Here is a 14,680-nt window from a genome sequence, read left to right as displayed (position 1 = left end):
AAATTAGGTTGAGGAGACTGCCTCATACAGACAAAAGCAAACAAAGACAAAACACAGGTTTTCCTAATTTAGCATTTTTATTTATAAATATACTGCACGAGGGCCCTATTCAATAAACTCACTGGTGCCTTATTTACAAGTAGACAACATGAACACGTCTCATTGATACTAGATGTAAGAATGTTTGATTGTATGTATGTTGTTAATGAAGTTTCCTGCAGAAAGACTTGAGCCAGGATGAGGAGGAGTAGAGTGTACCCATTCTTCAGAGAGAAAAGTATGAACCAAATCTTTTGTAAGAAAACAGCCTAAGGTTTGCTTTTCCCCTTTTATGACTTGTGGTGTGGAAGCAATCTAGGAATTGAAAGCACCTTCCAATTTACAAAAATAGTAAGTAGTATGTCAAAGACCAAAGGGTGTCAAGGCTATGACCACTGTGCTGCAAAGCAAGTAGTGCACTGTGCCCCCATGCTGCAAGAATCAAAAAGCTAGAAGTCTCCCTCACTTGATTTTTGTATTGGTTAACAAAATTGCATCACAGTACAGCACTGTGTAATAAGCTACTTGGTAATTTCTTTGGATTTTTTTCTGTTGCATTCTGTAATGTAATTCAATGTAATGTCTACTTAGAATGCTGGCAAAAATCACAGTGTATTGCTGTTATTCCACTTTAAAGTAAATGGTTTTAAAACATTGTGAAGTGATTCATTCATTTTACAAAGAAGTACTCCTTAATGAATCTATCCTCCTCTTTTGTCTCCCCCTTTCCTCCCCCTGAACAAACTCATTCTAGCGCTTTTTCTCCAGTGGTATCTTGGCTGTGTTATTCTTAGATGGATTTTGTGGCTAATGGTGCTAATCAATTTTCTCCCACTAGTTTTTAAGACCCTATATTTCTTTATTTTATTACCTTTTAAGCAGACTCCCTTACAAATCTTTCTAAACGGATACTGCCATGATCATTCGACCCTGATGCATGCGCACCTCCCTTCTTGTTCAATATCACAGCTTCCTTATTCTCAAAAGCAATGGATTTTTGCATCCACACAGAGCAAAATGTATAACAAAAAACTGACTGTTTGGTTGAAGTGTATTTCAGCACTGGGTAAAATATACTATTTTACAATATTCAGATGGAATAGGCTAATGGCATATTTATTGGTATTTGTAGTGCAGGTAGTTAAAACTGAATACTGCCATGGGTTAAAACATCTGAAATTCTTGGAACCTAGGGATTTTAAAATAAGGGGTTGTTTTTATAATATAAGGCATCATACCTAATGGACCAGTAACGACAAAAAGATTTTTATGCATTAAAGTATAATATACTGTTATCCTGCTTTGGTAAAAATTGTTTTTTTTTTTTTTTAATGTTTGCAAATGATATGGACTGTTGCACAGTGTCACTGCTTGCCACACTTTCGTTCAATTCAAACAACCTGCCTATCGGTGTGGAGTTTCTCTCTATGCCTGCATGGGTTTCCTGTGGGCGCTCCGCTTCCTCCCACAACTAAAATAACATGCTAAAACATACTATTCCACAATATTCAGATGAAATAAGTTAATGGCATATTTATTTGTACTTGTTTGTATTCGTAGCGCAGGTGGTTAAAATGGTATACTACCATGGGTTATAATATCTGTTATCCGCAATTCTTGGTACCTGGGGATTTTAAAATAAGGGGTTGTTTGTATAATATAGGGCATCATACTATATCGAACCAGTAACATCAAAAAGCTTTTCATAATAAATAAACATGGGGAAACAGACACTTATGCAGAAACTGTGCTGCTGTCTTCTTTATTTAGTAAGATGGAGTGCTTCCACCAGTATCCTTGGCTGGTAACCTGGCTTGATAAAGGGCCGGAATAAACCCGAAAATGTTGCCTTTGGCACTTGAGTAAAGCTATCACTTTTTTAAAACAACCGGTGTGCTGCTGTTTTCATGATTTTTTCCACCAGTATCCTGAAGTACCTGTAAGGGTCAGGTGCCTCCTGGTATAAGGGCCCCCAACTGCCAGTAGCCCAAAAATTAAACATTTGAAAAACAAAAATACCGTAGGCACATCTGATGCTGTGAAGCAGTGAGAGGTATTTCATTATTTTAATAAAGTGGCAATGTTTTGGGCCTATACTGGGCCCTTTGCTTCATAGCACCAGATGTGCCTACGGTATTTTCATTTTTCTTTATTTAACACAACATGTTTTGAGCTGTAAGATCCCATATTAAATGGTTACACAGATCTTTTAAAGGTGCACAACCCCACCCTCTCAAGTTATTGGTGGGAATCACTATTTAATGTGAGGCAACTGCTGAAGGGGCTATTTCCACCCTAGCCTCTGTGAGAACCCATTAGTGTCTAAAAACAGTCCAAAGCAGTGCAAATAATAAATTGTCATTCAACCTGCGAAAAACACTTGCCCCCAGTATTGCCAATTACCTACTTAAGTGGATTTGTAGTGTAAAAAACAGATGGGAGTCTAAGATAACTCCTAGGCAGCGTGCCTGTGTGATGTAATGAATTCTGTTTCAAAAAGATTTTGTTTCAGGTGGTTCTGGGACATCCAGGATAAGATAGAAAACAGGCAGTCTGTAACTTGGGAAAGGACAGGAGGAGAGAGGTTAGGAGTAGACAGGTAGAGTTGGGTGTCATCAGCATAAAGGTGGTACTGAAAAGCAAATGAAGTAAAAAAATACAGTTTAGAGTGCAGCCAGCACCATTGTGGGCCCTGGCGGCCCAGAGACAATCCCTGTTGCCGCTTCGCCTGGTCACTGATGTCCTCCCCTGATGCATTTCACTTACATGCACTCAGGGGAGGACATCGGGAGGGTGGCGGGTGCAGATGTTGTGGGTCTTGGCACATGGGTCTTTGGTGTCCTTTTATTTTAAAGTCAGCCCCAAGGTGCAGCCCAGTGATGTAAATGCATGGCACATTATTGCATCTGCATTAGAGGCTTGAGTGCTGGGCTTGCAGGGAAGTTGTGGCCTTATTGTAGTGAGGTTTTTTCTTAGGACTTGATTTTTGAATTGTGTGTTTCAGCTGAACAAATGTGTTGCTAGTTTACACCCTGTGTCTTTAGTTATCATATAATGTTTTTTATTTAGCTTAATATAGAGCCAGATTGCATTTTCTTGGAAAGAAATGACTGCAAATCTCCACACTTTTCCTTTTCTTAAATGAATAAGTCACTGAGGCAGACTAATACAATCCTGCTAACATACAGAACAGTGGTTACCACCCAATGGCTTGTGAACATGTTGCTCCCTGCCTCTTTTGATGTTGCTCCCAATGGCCGTAAAGTAGGAGCGCATGATTAAGTGCCTTTGAGCATGAACGTGTAAGGTTATTGGAGCCCTGTGGATTCCTAGTGTTCTTGAAAGCCTTTTTTTTGCTGATTGTTGACAGTTGTCTGCTCCCTGAACTGGCACCTGGGTCACTTGTTTAACGTTTTGAGTTATTTACTGTGGGTTTAGTGGCACTTTCTTTAGTGATTTAGTATGGGCCTCAAAGTAGGTGACAATTTTTAAATTTCTGGCTTGGAGGAAAGTTTTAGAAGCACAGTTTTACTCCAAACTCCATGCCTCCTGCATGATAGCAGTCCACATGGGGCTACAAAATAGCCAATCACAGTCCTTATTTGGCACCCCAAAGAACTTTTTCTTGCTTGTGTGGCTTACACTTTTTCATCTAAGTGTGGCTTACGAATATAAAAGGTTGGAGATTCCTGATATAGTAACTGATCTTTCAGTTTAACATTTGCTCAGGGTGTATTTTCCATGGCAGATATTTCCTTATTGTCAACTTGTTGTAGTAAGGGATTGAACAACTGTGGAATATTGAGATGGCCTTTCCATAATTCAGAGCTTTACAACGGGTGTTTGAATAGCTGATACCATACCTGTATAGTAAAGTAACTGTTATTTGTGCCTTGGATGCAAATGTGAGCGGGCACCAGCAGGGGTGTTTCTGACCTGTTGGCCACCCTGAGGCAGCTTTTCGAATGTTGCCCCCTTCGCAACATGGGAGGCTGCATTGTATTAGTCCTCTCTGCACTAGAAGAGCCAATGTTCCAATTTAAAGTTACCGGGAGAGAACTTTTTGTGGAGTGAAGGATTCTGCGACTTAAAGTCCTTCTGGTTTTCTAGAAAATATGGTGCACCTTCCATTATAGAAAGAAAGAAAACTTTAAGTCCCAGAATCAATCACTTCACAACAGAATAAGATGAGGGAGAAGATGGATAACACTGTGAGCAAACGTAATATTGTGAAATGGTTCTTACAAGTTAAATCATTTCCTTGTAATCTATGAAATGCATGTGTAAAAATACATTTATATATTTATTAAGTCAAGATATATACACCTGTTCTAGATAAGCCCAACTAAATGAGCTATATATCTTATATATAGCTCAAGCCCATATATATATATATATATATATATATATATGAAAATTCAAACATCAAAGAATTGATTAGAAGACCTATTTTGTAACTCACACATAAAAATATATAGATATTGTTCCATTGGGACAGGTGTAACTTAATATTTAATTTCTTCTTTAAGAAGCCATCTGTTCTATATATACTGATTTATTAATCAAAGCTGTGTCTTGTAATTTTTCTGTGCGCTAAAACGAAGTAATGCTTCTATTATGGGCAGATTTACTTACCTTCAACCATCTGTAGTCAGGCATCCAATCAATGAACCATGAGTTCCTGATCTCATTTTTTTTTCATTGACATTTCAAAAGTCTTTTTTCCCCACAAGTGGGTTTTTGACAAAAATTTAAATCTTACCAACTAAAATTTGGTTTTTAAGTTTTAAGTTTTAATTTTTATAAAAACAAAAATGTGGGGAAAAAAACGAATTTTTTTGGAATTTGTTATTTTTTTTTTTTGCCAGGCATGGATTCGCAGCGAATTTCTGTGAAAATTTGTTGCAGAAAAATTTGTTGCACATCAAAAAGAGTTGTGGTCGCGTCAAAATGGGCGCAGTCGTGTAAAAAAAAGAAGCGTGCAACAGAAGAATCGCGCCACATTTTTCGCCATTGATGAGAAACAGTGAGTAACTTGCATACTTTCTGAACATACTTGCATACTTCCATGAACAAATGTTTTCTGTTCTTTTAAACAGGTTCTGCATAACAACAATATTTTGCATAGTAAAGGAAAATACATATCTAAGCAACTGATTTTATTTATTTTCAATGTTTTAAAAGTTATTTGTAATAGTAAATTTAATTGCTATTAAAAGTTATATACAAGTGGAAGTTTTTATTTTCTGCACATGACTGAAACAATGTTGCAAGCCAGTTGATTAAAGACCTAAAGGATAACTGGTTTCTGTTACATTGTTTTATAGGTGAACTATAGCAAAACTGAGAATTAAATATTAGCTTTATCTCATGGAAGTAAGGAACTTTCTAAATATAGTCAATTAAAGCTACTGAAGAGTAACTTGTTTATTTTCAAAATAGTGCAGAATTTGTAATTTATTGTATATAAACAGTGATGAGAGAATCTGTCCGGTTTTGCTTTGCCCAAATTTTTGTGAAGCTGCTGGAAAATGCAGCTACCGTGTGACTTTTATGAGCGTGACTTTTTTGATGCTACAGTGACATTTTTCTCACTCTAAATACAGTAAAGTCAACAACATTTTTCCCAGCAAATATTATGTTGCTGCGAAATTTCATAGTAGTTTTGTGAAAAAATATGCCAATGCTTAAATGTGGAATTGGTCATCCCTATATATATAATTATACAGGAAAGTTGCTTAGAATTAGATTTTCCTTCATTATACATACGCATTACTTGTCAAATACATGGGCTTTGCTGTTCTTGTTTAACCAGTGGTTTAAGGAGGCTATTGAAAGCATAAAACATAAGGGTCAAGATAGTTTTCCCATTAGTCACTTGGTTGTGCAGTACTAGGTTAAATGTATCATACTACCATGAGACTTATGCCTGACCATTGTGCATCTACTTCTAATCAAATATGTTGTTTTAGTTGTAGCTCATCTCTATAGTTCTAGCATGGGCCTGGCCAACTACAGTTCTGGCTCTGTATTCTTGGCAACTGATTTATATCTATTACTATGATTGTGCAGTTCTGCTGCATGTAATATAAGCATTGCATCTGTTTGCGGCATTCTTACCTGACCTCTGCCTATTCAGATCCTTTCCAGATCCCTTCTATAAATACTGTCATTCTGTCCTTCCATGCATTCTCCCCCTGCTTTATACCTTTTCAAAACCCCTTTAAGCACAATTGCAGTTAGCAGCAGTTTTATTTATCCTGTATTTGTGTTTGGAAGTGTCAGTATTCAGAATTAGTAACATCATAGCTAATGTAGAGGAAAGACACTTGCACATCAATCTGATTCAGGCCTTCAGTCTTACAAATCCTGTCTAGCTTCTAGTTTATCCAGAGGAACATAGAAATCTGTGTCTGTCTTCAACTTGCCACAGAAAAGGAAAGATATTTTACTACTAATATTGTACAATATCTCACAAAAAAGGCAAACAGAGAAAGAGAGATATTAGGGCATAGTTACTAAAGGGTGAAAGGGAAAATGTGGAGTATTTTCACCATAAAATGAAAATTCCCTCAGCATCACCAATTTACTAAAAATCACACATTTTTTCCAGGTGAAATTTCTCCAGTAACTATTTGACAAATTACCAAGAGCTCAAAAATGAATTTTTGCAAAGAGAAATTTCTCCAGGTTCAGGCTGGAGAATTACCATTATTAAAATACAGCAGCCGCTTTTGTATCTCATTATCTAGGTCACCTCCTCTATGCTTTCCACATACATCATTTCTTTGTGATGACAAGGTGAAAATTCACGTTAGTAAATTTGCACCAGAGGGTGGTTGTTTGTGGATATTTAAGCAGCTTTGTAGTACATTAAAAACAGATTGTTTACTTGCTTCATGTGACCTACTCTTTCGGTACTATTTTAGAGTCTCTTAGCAGGGCAGGAAATTTGTGGCAACTGATGTTCACATCAAGGTAACTTAAATAAGAAAGGAATGACACGAAAATACAGAATATTATGTGAATGAACTAAAATGGGAGATATGAAGGAAGAGGGCATGCTTCATATACTTGTCCATCAAGGCATGCCATTCACACAGTGATGGAAAAGACCCTATAGATGATAAAGTGATAGGTGCTACTGAACAATATAATGAAGAGATAAGATCTGAAAGTTTTACAGTTCATAGAGCTGCTACATGCTTCAGCCATTCTATCATTTTTAATTCAGTTTTTATGGCCATCATTGCTCTGACAGTTTGATGCAGTCATTGCAGAAGTTGTAATGTTCATAAAATGGCTGTAATCCTCAGAGGAAAGCAATTCACCCACAAAGACCTATTCTAGTTTACAGGCCAGTGTATAGACATTTCTCAATGTGCTGGATTTTATCTTGAAGTACAAAGATACTGCACAAATCAATTTTCAGAAAGATTTTTATATAATGTTAGCATGCATTTTTGAGATATAAACCATGCTGTTTGAACTTGATGCATTTTCCAGGTACAAGTACTGTGGAACTAAAAACCATAAAGCATGTGCATACTGTACAGTAGTTGTCATCTATTGTGCACACTGCAGTTAAATAGTCCCCTTATGTTCATTTCTCATAGTGATTATGTAAAAGCTACCTTTCAGCTGGAAGGGGGATAAAATAAGCCCACTAGTGGTGCAATGTGATTTTATTTAGGTAAATAACACCCAGAACATTTCTCTTGATCCTAAACTCATTTTATTATGTTGGGTTGAAAAACTGTCCTTCGACTTCAGCTTATTCTTCTTCTTTTTCTTCTTCTTAGCACCCCCCATTTTCTAAACACTACTCCTCCTTCAGTTTTTTAAGCGATCCACCCCCCGTCTTTTTCTGGCGCTGCTCCAAACACCCCAATTTTCCCATTGACTTTGACAGGGAAGATTTTCAAACTGCAGCCACTCTTACAGCTTTGGACCTACACCCCCCAAACGTCAATAACATAATAATGGGGTCACCCCGAATGAAACAGCAACATTTGCTGGATGACCCCAAAGTGGGAGGGGCCAACAACAGCCAATCAAATTTCACCCACTGACTTTTATGGGGAAATTAAACTGCTGCCAATCTTACAGCTTTGAGGCTACACTCCCCAAACTTGAATCACATAGTCATGGGGTCAGCCTGAATGAAAATGTGATGATTGCTGGATGCCCAAATGTGGGTGGAGCTGTGAACAGCCAATCAGATTTTACCTATTGACTTGGCAGAAATTCAGCCTGCTGCCATTCTCACAGTAATAACACCGGGGTCCCCAAACTTTGCAGGGTTAGGCACCAGGTAACTGCGGTTTAAGGTTAGAAAATGTGGGTGGAGCCGCCAACAGCCAATCAGATTTTAACTATTGATTTTCAATGGGGAAATTCAACCTGCTGCCATTCTCACAGTATTCACACTAGGGGGCTGCATTTTTAGGTTTTAAAAAGTGCATAGAGCCACCAACAGCCAATCACACTCCTTTATTGAATTTTCTGGTTTAAATTTTAAATGCTTCCTTTCTCACACTATTTATGTCTGGGTTCCCAAACTTTGCACAGTCAGTCACTGGCTGACTACGTATTCAGGGTTAGAACAAGTGGGCAGAGCGACCAACAGCCAATCCATTTCCACCCATTAAATTTCATTGGTTTATATTTAAACTGATGCCATTATTTAAGTATTAATTCCAGGGTTGTTAAACTTTCCAAAGTTAGTCACTGGGTATTTGCTGTTTAAAGTTAGAAAAAACTGAGCGAAGCCAGCAACAGCCAATAACATTTCACCTATTTACTTAATGGTGAAGTGTAAAATGCTGTCAGTCTTTGGTCACTGCAAAGTTGGTCACTGCAAAGTTGGTCACTGGGGACTGCAGTTCAACAATAGAAAAAGTGCGTTGGGCCACTTACAGCCAATCAGATTTCATCCATTGAATTTTATTGGTTTACATTTAAAATGCTGCCATTTTCACACAATTTATGCCAGGGTGCTCACTGTTTGTCATTGGTGACTTGACTCAAGGTTAGAAAAAGTGGGCAAAAGAACAGTATACCTTTGTTGGCCTGGCTAATGCTGCTTGTACATGGATAGGAAAATGCCTAAAGGATTGTTTACAAAGGGTGGTTGTCAGTGGTACATTCTCCACATGGATTACGGTTCTTAGTGGGATCCTGCAGAGTTCTGTATTGGGTCCACTTTTATTCAGTTTGTTTATTAATTACTTGGGGGTAGGTATTGTATCCAGGGAGATCGGGACAAACTGGTAGACTGGGTGACTAAAACATAATTGGTGTGCGTATGGCAAAAGCCTTGGGTATCAGTCACCTCATTGATCATGCGCCTTTCAAGGGCCCTGAACATCGTAACGTTAATGTGGAATTGTCAGATAGGGGTAAACAATTCCTTTGTTTTTACCTGCATATCAGAGGCTGGGCAGGCAATTACTTTCACTTGCATTCAGCACTTCTTAGATGTCATTGCATTTATGTATCCTGTACATGAGCATGGCCATCAGGTGCCACAGTGTAAAGCATAATCAAGAATTTGGGATGATGCTTGTCTTAATAACAGTGTTTACAAAATGGCAGCTACCTGCTTGTTATGATTGTGTACTTGTAAGACTGAAGGAGATTTATTTATGTAGTTTAAGTAAAGTTTTTATTTTGCTCCCCTAACATGATAAAAAAGGATTTGGACTACAAACTTGGGGGTGTCTAGACTGCTCACTGAGCAGCCAATGGCAGGAGTGCTAGGAAGGAAAGGCAGGTTGTAGTAATAAGTGATTCATTTATTCAAAAGGTGAATAGGGTAAGGCAAACTGCTTGTTGCTTGCCTGGTGCTAGGGTTTAGCATGTGATGATGCAAGTAGGCAGATTATTTGGAGGGGCTTACGCAATCTCAGTGGTCATGGTACCCCTCGATACCAATGACACAGAATAATGTCCTTTTCAACGAGGCATGTGGTGAGAACAGCAGTCAGTACAGAGATGGTAGCATGTCTTTAGGTTTTTCCTATGAAAAAAGCATCAGTGATGTTGGTCTCCTGTACTGTAATGAAAAATGAATAACTGCAGTGAGGTCAGGGTCGGATGGGGCCAGTGACACACTGGGAAAAACCTGGTGGGCCCTGGTCCTGGTGGGGACCTGACTCCCAGGGGCTCTCCCCCAGCCCGCAGATCCCCCTCTCCCGACGTGCCTAAGGTAAGAATGAAGTATGCACGCTTGGGGGACTGGGACTGGCAGGAGGTGTTGCCCATGGCAGGGGTCCCTTGGGGGGGTGCAGAGCCCCTGGGGCAGCAGCCCTGGTGGGCCCTGCACCCCCAATCTGTCTCTAATGGGCATATTTATTATGCTGTGTAAAGCTAATTCACTGGTCCTACCACCTGGGAGCAGTTTTACTACTACTGGAAAGAAAATTAATGTATGGAAATAAATAAAATTCTCATTACATGAATGACTGTTTCTACTGCCCAGCAAAATGTCGGTGGCTATGTTTTATGATCGCAATTTGCATAACCTTTATGACATAGCATGCCTCACAAAAATCTAAATAGCTAGTATCAGTCTAATGCAGTTAGAATGCTGTATGCGAATTCAGAGGGATTACTAAAATAACAAATGTTTACCAACGTTACTAAGTAACACTGTGATAAAATATATGATTGTACGCAGCTTGTTTCTTTTATTTTTTAAAAGTACTGGTTTTATCTATGAATAAGAATATGGTGGGCTTGTGTCAACTAGTCAACACTACTTTATGATTTACCATATACATTTTTCTCCCTGCCTTGATATCCTTGTTTACCTTTCTAATCATTTATGGGGGCCCTGAGAGGTGGTGTCCGGTGCCAAACTGACCATAAACCTGATGATACAAATTATTAGACATGCATGGAACTCAAAATGTAAGGGAGACTGGTTGAGAGAGCTTTAGTTGCATATATATAGGTGATTTATCAACATTCGAGTTTTTTTAGAGCAAAAAATTGTGGAAAAAAAAACAAATGTGAATTATGTTTTAAAAACTTGAATGTCTGGTATTCAGAATTACACAATCACAGCAAGCAGGCAGGCGCCATTTTGTGGATGCTGTTAAGGCAAGCTTTGCATCCTGCCAAAATCTTGTTTATGTGATAGAATAGAGGGCCAGATGCCCAGGCCCATGCACTGGTTACACAATTAGATGGTGAGGAGGGAGTGGGAGTGCAGTGACATCTAGGAAGTGCTGAATAGAAAGTGAGATTGTCTGCCCTGCTGCTATATCTGAGGGTTTACACCTGGGACATGGGGGGAGGGGCATGATGATGTTAGTTTTCCACTCACTAGTGTCCCCTGCCCAACCTTTTTAAACTGAAAATTTGGGATCCAACATGGAAGGCTAGTAGGTCAGAGAAGATTAGATCATGTAACTATTCAATAAGGAGGTATGGCTTTATACTGTATATGAGTTAGTGAAAATAACCATCTGTGTACCATTACGTGTTATTATGCATTTGTTGCTCTACATAAATCACTAAACACGAATTAATGTGCATCCGGAGTGTTACTGAATGCAAAATTCACTCAACTTTTGCAGCACAAAATGGGTAAATTTAATGAAGAAATTTAAAAATAAATGTATTTGTTTTGACTCTTTGGTTAGATTACATTTCCTTTACAGGCATGACAGTGGTAGAATTAAAACTGTGTTGGATTTAATTTATCAAGAAAGAGCACATATTGTTGTAAATATTAAACACTCTGTAGTAAATGCTCCACAGATCTGTATGGAAGAAGTCATTTTCACTCTCTGCATTTGCAAAGGTTTTTGACCTGAAGTGGATTTTCTTTGCCTTTCTGTAGCCGACTTGCAAAGGGTTGAAAGGGCGAAAAGTAATCAACTTAGATTTTCAGCTTAAAAGTATGTCTGTTATTTTTTATAATAGCCTGAGAAAAGAAAAAAAGTTAAAAGACATGCCATTGATATTATATATCATCAAGAACCAAAAGAGAAATTTACTTTCCAAAGATTGCATTCATCTCTAACTTTCCACAGTAATTCCCTTATACCTGTATGTGAACATTACACACTACCCTCACATACAGGAGAAACTGTAAAAAAAGAATAAAAGAGATGTAATTTTAGGTATCCAACACATTATACTTAAATGGCTTCCAAATATAAGTATCAATATAAGGTCCAAGCAATAAGGACTGGGGATATCAGGTGAAAACATGAATGGCCATGAAAGTATGAACCCACTTGGCAGTGTTGTTAGTGCATAATCATATACAGTGCCTTGCAAAAGTATTCAATGGGTGATAAATTTACAGCAAGTGAGAAAATCCAGGGCTAATGAAATTAGCTTTAAATATTGGCCCAATTGGCATCTTCAGCCCAGAAAGGATTTTTCCCCCCTGAGAGGCAAGTTTCAGACAAGGTGTTTTTTTGCCTTCCAACAGATCAACTAGCAGACCAAAAGATTGAACTTGAAGAAAAAGTAAACCTTTTTTTCCTAGTATTAAAATTACTCTAGTATTAAAATTCCCAGAATTGCCTACCCTCGTCCCACTGTTCTTTCTGACCTGGTTCCTCAGTTACAAGCTGATCGACTCCCCTCCTTCCTTGTTCAGAGTGAAGCTCCACCCCCACTTCTTGTTCAGGTCTCTCATCAAGAAAAAAACCCTGCTAATGCACAGACTGGCTCCTGCTGCCTCCAGGCATGCGCAGGAGGCTCTCCAATTCGACTCCAGGTAGACCTGAACAGGAAGTGGGGGCGGAGCTTCACTCTGAACAAGGAAGGAGAGGAATCGATCAGCTTGTAACTGAGGAACCAGGTCAGAAAGAACAGAGGGACAAAGGTAGGCAATTATGGGAAGCTATTTAATAGTAATTTTATTAATAGAAAAAAAAGGTTTACTTATTCTTTAAAGACATTGAACATGGACGTGTCTTTTTTCAACCTAAATGACTATTCTTGATCGAGTCTGTAATGTTACTGAATACAAGTTTTTGTTCTATTTGAAATTTTTATTTCAAAGCATAGTTAGTTTTATGTATTTTATGAAAATCAGTTTGCCAACTAATTCAAATATTGTGATTTTAAGGTAGCTCAAAAATGTAGGCCCAAAGCACCCAAAATCGCTCCTACAGACTTACATTAAAATTGCCTAACAAGAGCTGTCATGAGCGCATTTTGCAATCCAGTGTCATTCTATCGGAAACTGTTTCAGATGCTTTATTTGCATGTTACTGGGCTGTTAAAAACTCAGAAACTAAGAGCTGTAATTACTCTAAATAGCCCTCTATGACAGTGACTTAAAGAGCATTCCAAAGAAATTAAATTAAGAGATTAAGTAATAAAGATGTATAAATTAGAATACTACCTTTTGCATTTTCGGGTGTTTACACAATTTAACTTACATGGCCAATTTCAACGTTCTGCTGTGCAATTGTATTTTGGGGCATTAAGTCATCTACACGGATGTTATTTCCTGAGACTGGCACAACACCACGTGTGATTGTCCTGAATGAGATACAGAATTCAGTAGTTGAGACTGGAGTAAAACCGATGCAAGGTGGGAAAAAATTTTTTGATCACATCAAGATAATATTTTTTGGTTACAGTTCCAAGCAATATGAAAACAATGGCCCAAAACACCACTGCTAGAGAATTATGGTGTGGTATTTTTTGCTTTTCATCAGCAGGGATGAATGGCATCTAGTAAAATAGAAGAAATAATGCAAGATGCAAACTACAGGGAAATACGACAAGATTACATGGCACAATTTTTAGTGTAATCACAAGGTTTTTCCCACAAGGCAGCATTTTTTTCCCAGAATTCTGGCATCGTTGCAGACACAAATAGGTGATTTTCTTTTTGCACTGTGCCTATGCAGTTGTGTCTGATTTGGCAAAATATATGCAGTGAACTTCCATCACAAATCAGTTGCGTGTGCATTGTGTTTTCTAAGTGTGTGGCGTCATTTCCATAATTCGACATGAGAGTGACATGTGCAATCTATTCTTTTGGCGCAAGTGTGCTGCACCTATTGCCGCAGGGCATTAAGGGAACCCTGAGCTACAGTATTACCTAGCTCCAGGGTTCCCATGAATCAATAAGCACAACAGTGCATGATTCGGAATGGAAGGCTCTGGTTTTACACTCAACTGGCTGGGGAAAAGGGCAAGTTGCTCACTGCGCTTGCAGATGTAAATAACACCTTACCTGTTTTACCTGCTAATAATAAATACATTTTGGTTGAACATGGGTAAAGTACCATTTGGAGTGGTGTAAGAACAGATTTCTTTTTATTATGTCTCAATCAAAGCTGCGATATATATCCAATTAAGAACTTGTGATCCTGTTTGAAACTTATGGTGCATGAATATCATCCATCTAACCTTATCAATTTGGAGTAAATCTGAATGCCACAAAGGGGCAAAATAACCCCCAAACAGTATGTAAAATTAGAACCTACTTACCTCTAAAGACTTATATTGTTATTGTTCTAAAACCTGGCTCCACAAAACATTACCTTGTGGGCATTAAATACAAACATCATATTTCTTTTTACTTCTGTTTTTTTTTTTTTTTAAAACAAAACACAAAATCATATTACAAAAACTTTATTCAGTCTCAGTGCTTTGA

This window comes from Xenopus tropicalis, chromosome 7 (genome assembly GCF_000004195.4).
Source record: "Xenopus tropicalis strain Nigerian chromosome 7, UCB_Xtro_10.0, whole genome shotgun sequence".
In the NCBI taxonomy this organism is placed as follows: Eukaryota; Metazoa; Chordata; class Amphibia; order Anura; family Pipidae; genus Xenopus; species Xenopus tropicalis.
Note: the sequence above shows the minus strand (reverse complement) of the source record.